Consider the following 9582-nt stretch of genomic DNA (forward strand, 5'->3'; position numbering starts at 1 on the left):
AGAGGTTCAGAGACCTGGGCATGGAGCAGTGCATCCCTGGGCTTGCTGCTCTGGGCTGGAGAAAGGACAGGCTCTAGAGCCAGGGCAGGGCCAGGACAGTGCCCATCCTGTCCCCTTGGCTCTCCACCCTGAGAAATCCTCCTGTTATCTTTGGCTTGGCCCCAGAAGATCTCCAGGGGCAGATAAAGGTGCTGAAGTCCATCAGAGCAACAGCAGCCACCCCCTCAGTCTGTTATCTTGTCTTCACAGGGGGAAAGACTCTCCAGATAAGAAATGTCAGTAATTTACAGCCTTTATAGTGATACAAGCACAAGACAAATCACTCGGGGGTTTTCCTCAGATGAGGACTCAATCCCTTTATCACACCCCTCCAGCAGTACCCACAGCACCCACAAATGTGTGGGTCCCTCTCCTGAACAGGGACTTGGGGACTGGTCCCTGGACCTGGTGGGATCCCTGTGAGTGTCCAGGGGAGGAACAGCCTGGGCTGGTGCAGAGATCTGGACGGACATGGGATTTGCCTCTCCCATTCCTGTGTGGGACAGGGCTGAGAATGGTGCTGGCAGCTCCTTCTCTCAGGGCCAGATGCATTTCACCTTCTTGTTCCTGCAAAGATTCTTCAGTTGGATGATCTGCTAATGGCGTTTTCTGCACGCTGTCATTTGGAAGCCCAACAGCAGCTCCTTCCAGTGGGAGAAGGGCTGTCATTATGTGTCATTACCCACGGGCCATGATTCCTCCTCCACTAACTGGAGCTGTTTTTTTTCTTTCAAGTACTGCTTGGATGTTTACAGGGAAAAAAGCCACAGCTGGGGACAAAACAACCAGGATGAGGACTTTCCCTGCAAGAGTATAAAGTGAAAGCAAAGCAAAACAAACTCCAAGAGGTTTTAGTGCCTGGAAAGAAGGACCCGAGCAGTTGTGTCCCTGCCCAGGCTCTGATGAATGGGGATCCAGTGGATCCCATCCCTGGAGCTGCTCTGCAATGGTCAGCATGAGGCAGAGAGGCCAGGGCAGGACAGAGGGGAGGTTGTGGCTGCACGGTGTAACTGTGCTGCTTCCCCATCTTCCTCCCCCTCATCCAGAGCCTTGGATCCCCTGGATGTGGAAGTGAGCAGCCAGTGTTCCCTGGGCTCCCAGCACAGCCCCAGTCCCCTTTAACTCAAGGAGTTTTGTCCCAGTTCTCAGGCTGTTTCCTGTCTAGACAGCCCTGGAGAAGCCACTGTATTTATAGAGCAGGGCAGAGAGCTGTGCCCACTGGCTCTGCCAAACCCACATGAGCCTGATGCTGCTGGCAGGCCGGATGAAGATGCCTCCCACACGCTGGAAACAGGAGGAGGAGGAAGGCAAAGGAAACCACAGACAGACCCTAAACTCTCTCACCCTTCCAGATTGTAAATGGCTCCTCTCACCATCCAGGGCTGCTGGGCTCCTCTTGCCCTTTCCCTTATTCTCTGGCAGCCAATTTCCTCCTGCAGCATGCCCGGGGGGGGCAGGGGGTGGGACTCAGTGGAATGACTGCAGGGCACTGCCAGGTAAAGGTGACTCAGTCACCAGCTCTCCCCAGGGTCTCATCCTGACCAGCAGCTCTGGAGCAGGTGACTGGTGTATATATAGAGCAAGAGCTGCACAAGTGCCTAAAAGCTTTTTAAATTTGACTTATTGATTAATTCATTTGGGCTTAATTTGCCGGGGAGGAGCATCCTCTGCTACTTCCTCCTGCCAACGCTTGACTTAATTCACCCTTGTCTTGGCTCCTGAGCTGTGGAGGCATTGGAACCTGTTTTAGCTGATGCTAGAGGACACAGAACACAACCTGGCACAGAGGATGGCCCTGGCAGAAGTTCCTGGCGCACAGGGAGCTGTTGCAGGGGGGTTTGGAGCTCCCCTTCCCTCTCTGGGTGCTGAGAGGGGACTGCAGGACTCAGGGGTGGGACCTGTGAAACCCCTTCAGCATTCCCAGCCTTTCCCAGCCTCTGCACCGCAGCCCTGCGGGCTCTGAGCATGGGGAATGAGAGGAACAGAAGCCAAACTGGGTTTCCAGGAAGCTTCCCCGTGATGGATTTATAGACACGGTGCCCTTTTTACAGGAGTTCATCCTGGAAACAAGCTGCAGATGCTCTCCTTGGGGTCTCCAGCACCGAGTCCAGGTTTGCTGCTGCCGCCTCACAGCTGTGCTCCGGGCCAGGGGTCGGTGCCGAGCCCACCCCTGCCGGTGCTGCAGCTACTGGGGACAGTGCCAGGGAGCCGAGGCAGCCGATGGCACTGCCGGGGGCAGCCCCGTGTCTGTCCCCTCCCGGCAGCCCTGGCCCCGTGCCGGGAATGTGACCGGCTGCCACCAAGGCTGGGCCCGGTGCTGGAGCCAAGCCCCGTGCCCAGCCGGGGGCAGAGGTTCCCCCTGTTGTTCCTGAGAGGTGCCAAGGTGCAGGGAGAGTGTGCTGGGCAGATGCAGGGCTGGATTTGGGACATGGGGTGATGGCTCGGCTGTGTCGGGTTAGCAGCGGGACTTGATGATCCCAAGGGTATTTTCCAGCCTAAATGATTCCTGGATTCTGTGAACTCCCCACGGAGCTCAGTGACTGAGCTCGTGTGGCCACGGGGGAGGCAGGTGATGTTCCACTCTCGGAATGCAGAGTGCCCTGTCACCAGGCTGAGTGACACCAGGGTGACCCTGCTGCCCTGCCGGGTGTCACCTCGGCTGCAGCCCCGTCCCGGGTGACCCCTGGCTCGGAACCAAAGGCAAATTCGTGCCGAATAATCATGCAAATCTCTCGCCCAGGAGCCCTTGGGCGGTGCCAGCTCTGGCTGACAGAACACTGCTCACCCTGCAGAGGGGCAGCTCCTGAGGATGCAGCAGAGCATTCATTGCCTGCTCTGTGTCCCTCCCTGCCCCACTCTGCCCCTCCTTGGCCCCGGGCATCACCCTGTGCCCAGCCACAGGATTTTGGGTGGTCTCAGGGACCGGGAGCTCCTCAGGAGCTCTGTGTGTGTGGACTCCAATGTTTGGAAGGTGTTCCCTGAAGTATCTGGGGACAAGTTCCATCCCAAGCTGGTATTTCCCATGCTCCTGCCATGCAGTGAGCAGCTGCAGCCCGAGGAAATGCTGAGCTGCTGGCAACCCCCAGAAATTCCCCAGAACTGCTGTTTTGTCCTGTGGTGACCAGAGAAGCCACGGAAAAGGTCCCTGGAGAATGCCAAGTGCTGGGACAGGGCTTGCAGAGTCTCCTGCTTACCCTGCCAGAGCTCCAGCACCACCAGCACGCCCAGCAGGCCCCCAGGCTGGATCAGGTCGGGAAAATTTGGAGGCTGGGCCCAGGAGCATCCTGCCTGCCCTGCCTGTGTGTGGAGCTGTCAGTGCTCTGGGCAAACCAAAGAGATTAACTCTGGGATTGGAGCCGGTGTGAAAAGTGACTCCCATTCTGAACGGATAAAGCTGCTTTTCTCTCCTATGCTCCGGGACTGCAGAAGCAGATTCAAGGTTTAATCCCTTCCGCCTGATCCTGCTCGTTAGACATAATGTAATTAACAGGCGAGGAGCTGCAAAGCTGTTTGTGCTCCAGGGTCACATCGGAGAACAACAGGGCACCAACTGCCGCCAGCAGAGCACAGGAATTCGGGGGGCTCGGTGCATGGGGGGGCTCCAGGCAGGGCACGGGGGACACGTGGCATGAGGAGAGGGACCCTGGTGCTGACAGATGGGACAAAGAGCCACCTGCAAACCCAAAGGCGTCATCCCCATCCCCGCTGCTGCCTCTTGGCATTTGGCCTCGAGGCTGGGCCACCAAACCCTCCTGGGGCTGGGCTGGGGGTCCCAGCTCCAGGACCCCCGTGGGGGGATGCGGTGACTTCTCCCCCCAGCAAAACAGGGGGGGAAGGTCTGGACTGGGCAGGGAGCCCCCGGGCTGCCCCCATCGCCCCGGCCCCTCCCCACCTGTCACACTCGGGCTCTGTGGCCCTGCTGGAATAAAAGGCCCCATTTATTTGAGTTGTGCTAAATAAGTCGGCACAGCCTCACTGGCCTGGCTGAAGACACCCCTGGCTGTCCTCGGGAATGTCCCGGGGTGCCAGCTCCAAAGGCAGCTGTGGTGGGCCTTAGATCTTTATGGCCAGTAAAGGGGTCCGTGGCTAATTTATGCCCCTCCTATAATTTACAGCCTCTTTACAGCTGCTGTAAAATGACCTATAAATCACAGGCAACATCATAGCGCAGGGACAAAGCCCCGGCATCGTCACCTGCCAGTTGGCCGAGCTGGCGGTGGGTGGAGCCCGGGGCAGGTACATCCCAGTGCAGGCACTGGGAGCACTGGGCAGGGCTTGTCTGTCAGCTGCAGCCCACTGGGACCCCGGCGGTGTCACTCAGCATTGTCACTCCTTGTCCCCAATTCTCAGCTGCCTGGGGTCCCCATCGCTGCTCCGGGAGAGGGGGGATCCCGGCGATGCCGGCCACAGGAGCGGCTGATGCCGTGTCGGGGTCACTTGTGCTACTTGGGGTCGGCTGGGGCTGCGGGAAGCTCGGTGGCTTCAGCGAGAGGCGCTGGCAGAGGCTGCTGCTGATCCCGGAGCCCGCAGGAAGGGCTGAGTCAATCCCTTGTGGGGAGGAAACTCAAACAAACCCCCGGAGCCGCATCCGCGCTGGCAGGAGGTGGTTTGGGCTCGGGCTGGAGCCGCTTTGTGCCCGGTTTGGAGCCGGTTCATGCTCGGCTTGGAGCCGGTTCGTGCCCGGTTTGGAGCCGGTTTGTGCCCGGTTTGGAGCCGGTTCGTGCCCGGTTTGGAGCCGGTTCGTGCCCGGGTCCGGCCGACCCCTGCTCTCGCTCTGCCGATGCTCACCCGGCACAGCCGCTGCTTCTCTTGCCCAAATTCCCGGCGCGATCGAGGAGAGCTCAGCGGCGGGGAGGGAGCCTGGCACAGCCCTGATTTTGTGCCCAGGTGTGAGGGCAGAGCAGGGGCCTCTGTGGCACCCCCGTCCTGGCATCCCGCACGTACCAACACTGAACATTGCCGGGTCCAGAGCTCCGGGTGCTCCCCAGGGCCATCCCATCAGATGGAGGGGCAGAGGGTTACCCACAGCTCCACACAGCCAGACCTGGCCACTGCACCCCACGGCCAGTGGTTGTTTAAACTCCAAACCCCATTTACACTTCAGGATGACGGGTCCATGGCCCTGGCTCGCAGCCAACAGCCTGGGGCCGTGTCCTCGGCTTGCACCTGTGTCCTTTCCTAAAAGCCAGGCTTGGCTCTGGTTCTCCTCCTTGCCCAGGCTTTAAATAGTGGCCTGCTCACTGTGTTTCTGTGTATATATATATATTTATGCGCACCAATTACAGACTAAAGCAGTGTGCAGGAAAACACAGTGGGTGTTTTAGGTGACAAACGTTCTAGAGGGACAGTGGCCCAAGTTTACATCTGGTGTGACAGCTTGGAGGCACCTGGCTGCTGCCTGGTGGTGTTGGACCCCAGTTTGAATAAAGATGCTGAGGATGGGGGCTCGTCCCAGGCCTGGGAAGAGCAGGGACCTGCATTGTTGGTGGGTGGAGGGACAATGGGAGTGTCCAGCACGGGACTGGCAGAGGGACTGGGAAGGACTGGGGAAATGGAATTAAACCAGTGCCACCAAGGTCCTGGTGCTGCAGGTGCTGGAGGAGTTCTGGCTCTGCAGAGATGTCCTGCCTGGCTGCAAGAACGTCCTGCCTGGAGCAGCTGAGGCTCCTCAGGGATGTCCTGCCTGGAGCAGCTCTGGCTCTGCTGGAGCTCTGTGCTGAACCCACCCGGGCTCTGCAGCAGTGCCAAACCAGCGGCAGTGGGAACAGGGAGAGGTTTGGCTCTCAATTGCCAGACCACAAAAATATCAGGTGGGCAGGAGGGGAGTGCCAGGGACACGTCCGGTGCTCTCCAGCCTCAGAGGGCTGCGGTTGCAGCCGGCACTGGGGACACTGGGGAGGAGCGGGATGGGGCTGCTGCAGTGAGGATGCTGGGAGGCATCTGGGGCTGGGCCATGGAGCACATTTCTGAAATGTTTTAGGTTATTCTGGATAAAAAACAACAAACCAGAAAGTGAAATTTCATCTGTGAGAGAGAATGTGAAGTTTCAGTAAAAAATCTGCAGATGTCCTGTGCGGGTTTGTTTGACCCAAAGGCCAGATCGATGTGGGAACAGCCCAGTGCCTTCCCACTGCTGCTGCTGTGCCCCATCCTGCTGCGATGGGACCCATGGTGCAGGAGCAGCCTGCCCTGCCCCCTCTGCCGTTCCCACACAGCCTGGCCCGGGTAGCAGCTCCTGGCCTCCTCCAGGTTGTTTTTTTCTTTTTTAAATCTGGGTGCTTTGCTTTTTCCTTTGTTAGGACAAAGACTCCAGCAGTGCCAAGTTATCCCTGCAGATGCTGCAGCTGCCTGGGCACCTGGGAAGCTGCCACTTGGCTCCAGGCTCTGGCAGCTCCAGGAGAGGGAAGCAGCCAAACCCATTCCTGGCACAGCTGCCCAGGCAGCGCTGCTGGAGCAGGGACTGGTTGTGCTGCACAGCTCTCATGGGGCTGTGAGGCCTGGAGGGGACCCAGCCCTGCCGCCCTCCCCATCACAGGATGCCACCTTCCCTGCCACCAGTGCCCTGAGCTGGGCCCTCCGGGGTTCCATGGGCAGGATGGGCCCCTCTGCCTTGGCTTGCCCCCGGGAGGAGGAAGCGTGCCCAGGGCGTTCCTGCAGGGATGTGCTTCCAGAGCAAAGCTCCTAATTACAGGGGTCGCCCTGCACTGTAATTTGAGATGAACTCAACAGACATGTCTAATTTGTGGCTGGGAACGGATTTAACCTGCAGGATGGGCACCAGGAACCTGCCAGCCCGGCCCCAGGGCGAGCTGTGGGCGCCGTGTCACTTGGCTGTGGGTTGGAGGCACAGCCTGGGCTGGTGCTGGCAGCAGGGATCCACACCCCCAGCCCCGGGGTGCAGCCTCTGCTCAGGGCTCCCCCAAACACTGAGCGAGGTAAGGGATGCCCCAGAGCAGCTGGGCTGTGGGCAAGGCTGGCTCAGCCTCCCCCAGGGCTCTCCAGGGCTCTGGGGAGGCACTGGCTGTGTTGGCTGGGCTGGAGGAGCTCCTGCTGCTCTCCTTCCTACCCTGAAATAGAAAAGGGAAAGAGGGATGTAAAGGGCAAATGATGTCACAAAAGTTGCAGGAGGGACAGAGGGAAAAATCAGCAGGCATGTTATTGGAAGTGATGCCACCCAAAGTTTTCCAAGCAGCTCTTGCCAGCACTGCTGGCTGTGGGGTGGGGACCACGCTGCAGCCTGGCACTCCAGAGGCTGCTCACGTATTCCCACTGCTCCCAGCTCTTGCCTCTGTTTGGCCTTTTCTGATGAATTATTGAAGAGTGACGCTGTGACACCCCAGTACCTGCTGTGTCCCTGGCAGCTGGGAGCTGATGAGCTGCTACGTCCTGATCCCTGGATCACAAGGTCGTGGGTTCCAACAGCAGAACCTGTTTTCCCTTCTCTGCTTTGCCTCACCAGCAGACAGCTGCAAACACTCTTTTCCCTGGAGCGTGACCCACACTTCTGGAAACGTGTCCATCTCCCCGGTGAAGCTCTCTGTGTTTTGCAAAGCATTGGCAGCCCTGCTTGGAGCATGGCAGAGCAGGGATGTGTGGATCCAGCCCAGGAAAGGGCTGGCATGAACCAGCACTGTCCTGGTGTGGGGCTGCACTGCCCCAGGAGAGCTTTGATCCCCTGGGGAAGGCAGGGGGTCCCACGGGGGCCTGCAGCTCTGCTGGCCCCCAGCCCTGACAGGACGGGATGTATCCAGCCAGGCTCGCTAGACTGCTCCTAATGGGATCATCTGTGCCTAATGCACAGGGCACTCCGAGACAGGCATCATCCCTGTGCTTACCAGCTCATTAAATAGGAAAAGGGAAATTAAGAGCGGAGTTTGTGGGCAGGAAGGAGCCCGGGGTGGAGGGGGGGTGCTGGGCTCTGTCTGCAGTGGGAGCAGCCCCCGGAGCAGCAGCCACAAACCTGGGCTGTTTTCACTCCTGTAAGTGAAGCTAATGCATTATTTACAGGGCATGAGTAAAGCAGCCAGGGAAGCACTCCAGAGCAGCTCTCTCCTTAAATACAGGAAATACTTTGAAAACACCTGAAGTCCGTGGGTTCACAGATTTGAAGACCAGAAACACCATGAGGTCATCGTGTCTCCTGCAGCCCCCAAACACCCAGAGTTGAAGTCACTGCTCCCTCGCCCTCCTCCCCCCATCATCCTGTCTCTCACAAGCATGTGCTGGTCCCCAGGCAACCCCCGAGTGCTCCTGGCTGCTGGCTCGGGCTGTGCCAGCTATTCTGTGGTGTGATTGAAGAGCTCTCCAGTGCCCGGCATTTGCTGCCCACGGAGGCACTTACTCACTGCAATCAGGGAGGCACTTGAGCTCCTTTTGATTAGCTGAGCACAGCTCTGCGGTGGAGTGGGGCCCTGCCCGGGCTCATCAGGCTGCAGGCAGCACCCCGTGGAGATGCAGCACCCCGTGGAGATGCAGCACCCCGTGGAGATGCTCCTCAGCACCCCAGGGACATGCCCTGGGTCCAGGGATGCTGCTCCCACTCCCGCTGCCTGGGAGGGAATGCTGTTGGCTGCTGGAGGGGTCCTTGCCTGTGCTGCAGCTCCCTGGCACAGGCAGGGAGGGATTTCTCAGCTCCCTGGCTTGGCTGGGACGTGGCTCTGAGACCCCTCAGCCCCAGGACACTGCAGAGTGACCAGACTTGCTTCTATGAGCCAAACCCTGCAGGTAACAGACCTGTTGTTGGCAGAGAACAGGCTCAGGGGTGTAATTAGAGCACAGATATCGCACCTGCCATGGTGCTGGAGATAGCAATGACTCCCAAAATTGTTGTGCTCGTAGACCCCCCCCCTCCCCAGGAGCTGGCAGCCGTCTGCCTCCCCAGCCCCCAGCAATCTGCTCCAGCACACTCAGTGAGGGCAGTGAAGGGCTGGGGGCAGCCAGCAGCCACAGACTTGTCGAAACTAAAAAGCAGGAAGGGTTTAAAGCCTCCCCTCGGAACAAGCACAGGCCTCCGGGTGCCGCCCAGACACGTTACCTATAAATCAGGGTGATTAGGGTGATTAGTGGGTTTCTAAAGCCGGGAGCATCGATCCAGGCGGGAGCACTCAGCCAGCACTCCAGGACACCGACCCACCGAGCAGGTAATGGACACGGATGTGTTTGCAGGAACATCCGATGAGATTGTTGCTGTGGGGTTTTTGCTTTTCCAGGACTGTGAAATCAATTCCCTTGAGCTCGTGTCCTCATCCCGGGGTCCTGCACTGCCTGCTCCGGGCCCACAGGGCTCTGTCCCAGCAGTGCTGTGGAAGATGATTTTGGGAATATGATACAGAAATGGCTGCCTCACGCCAAGAAATGGAAAATTGTTATAAACCTCCTCCTGCCTGTTGTGCCCATGTGATGAGAGCCTTTCCCCATTCCCACTGGGAACATCAGCGGGCCTGTTGTGGGGGGATGGACCCTCCTCCTCCTCAGCACCATCTCGGGAACCACGAGGGAACCCTGCCAAAGCTGGGATTGATGCCAGTACCCTTTGGTGAGCAC

This window comes from Sturnus vulgaris, chromosome 28, assembly GCF_052056855.1.
Source record: "Sturnus vulgaris isolate bStuVul1 chromosome 28, bStuVul1.hap1, whole genome shotgun sequence".
In the NCBI taxonomy this organism is placed as follows: Eukaryota; Metazoa; Chordata; class Aves; order Passeriformes; family Sturnidae; genus Sturnus; species Sturnus vulgaris.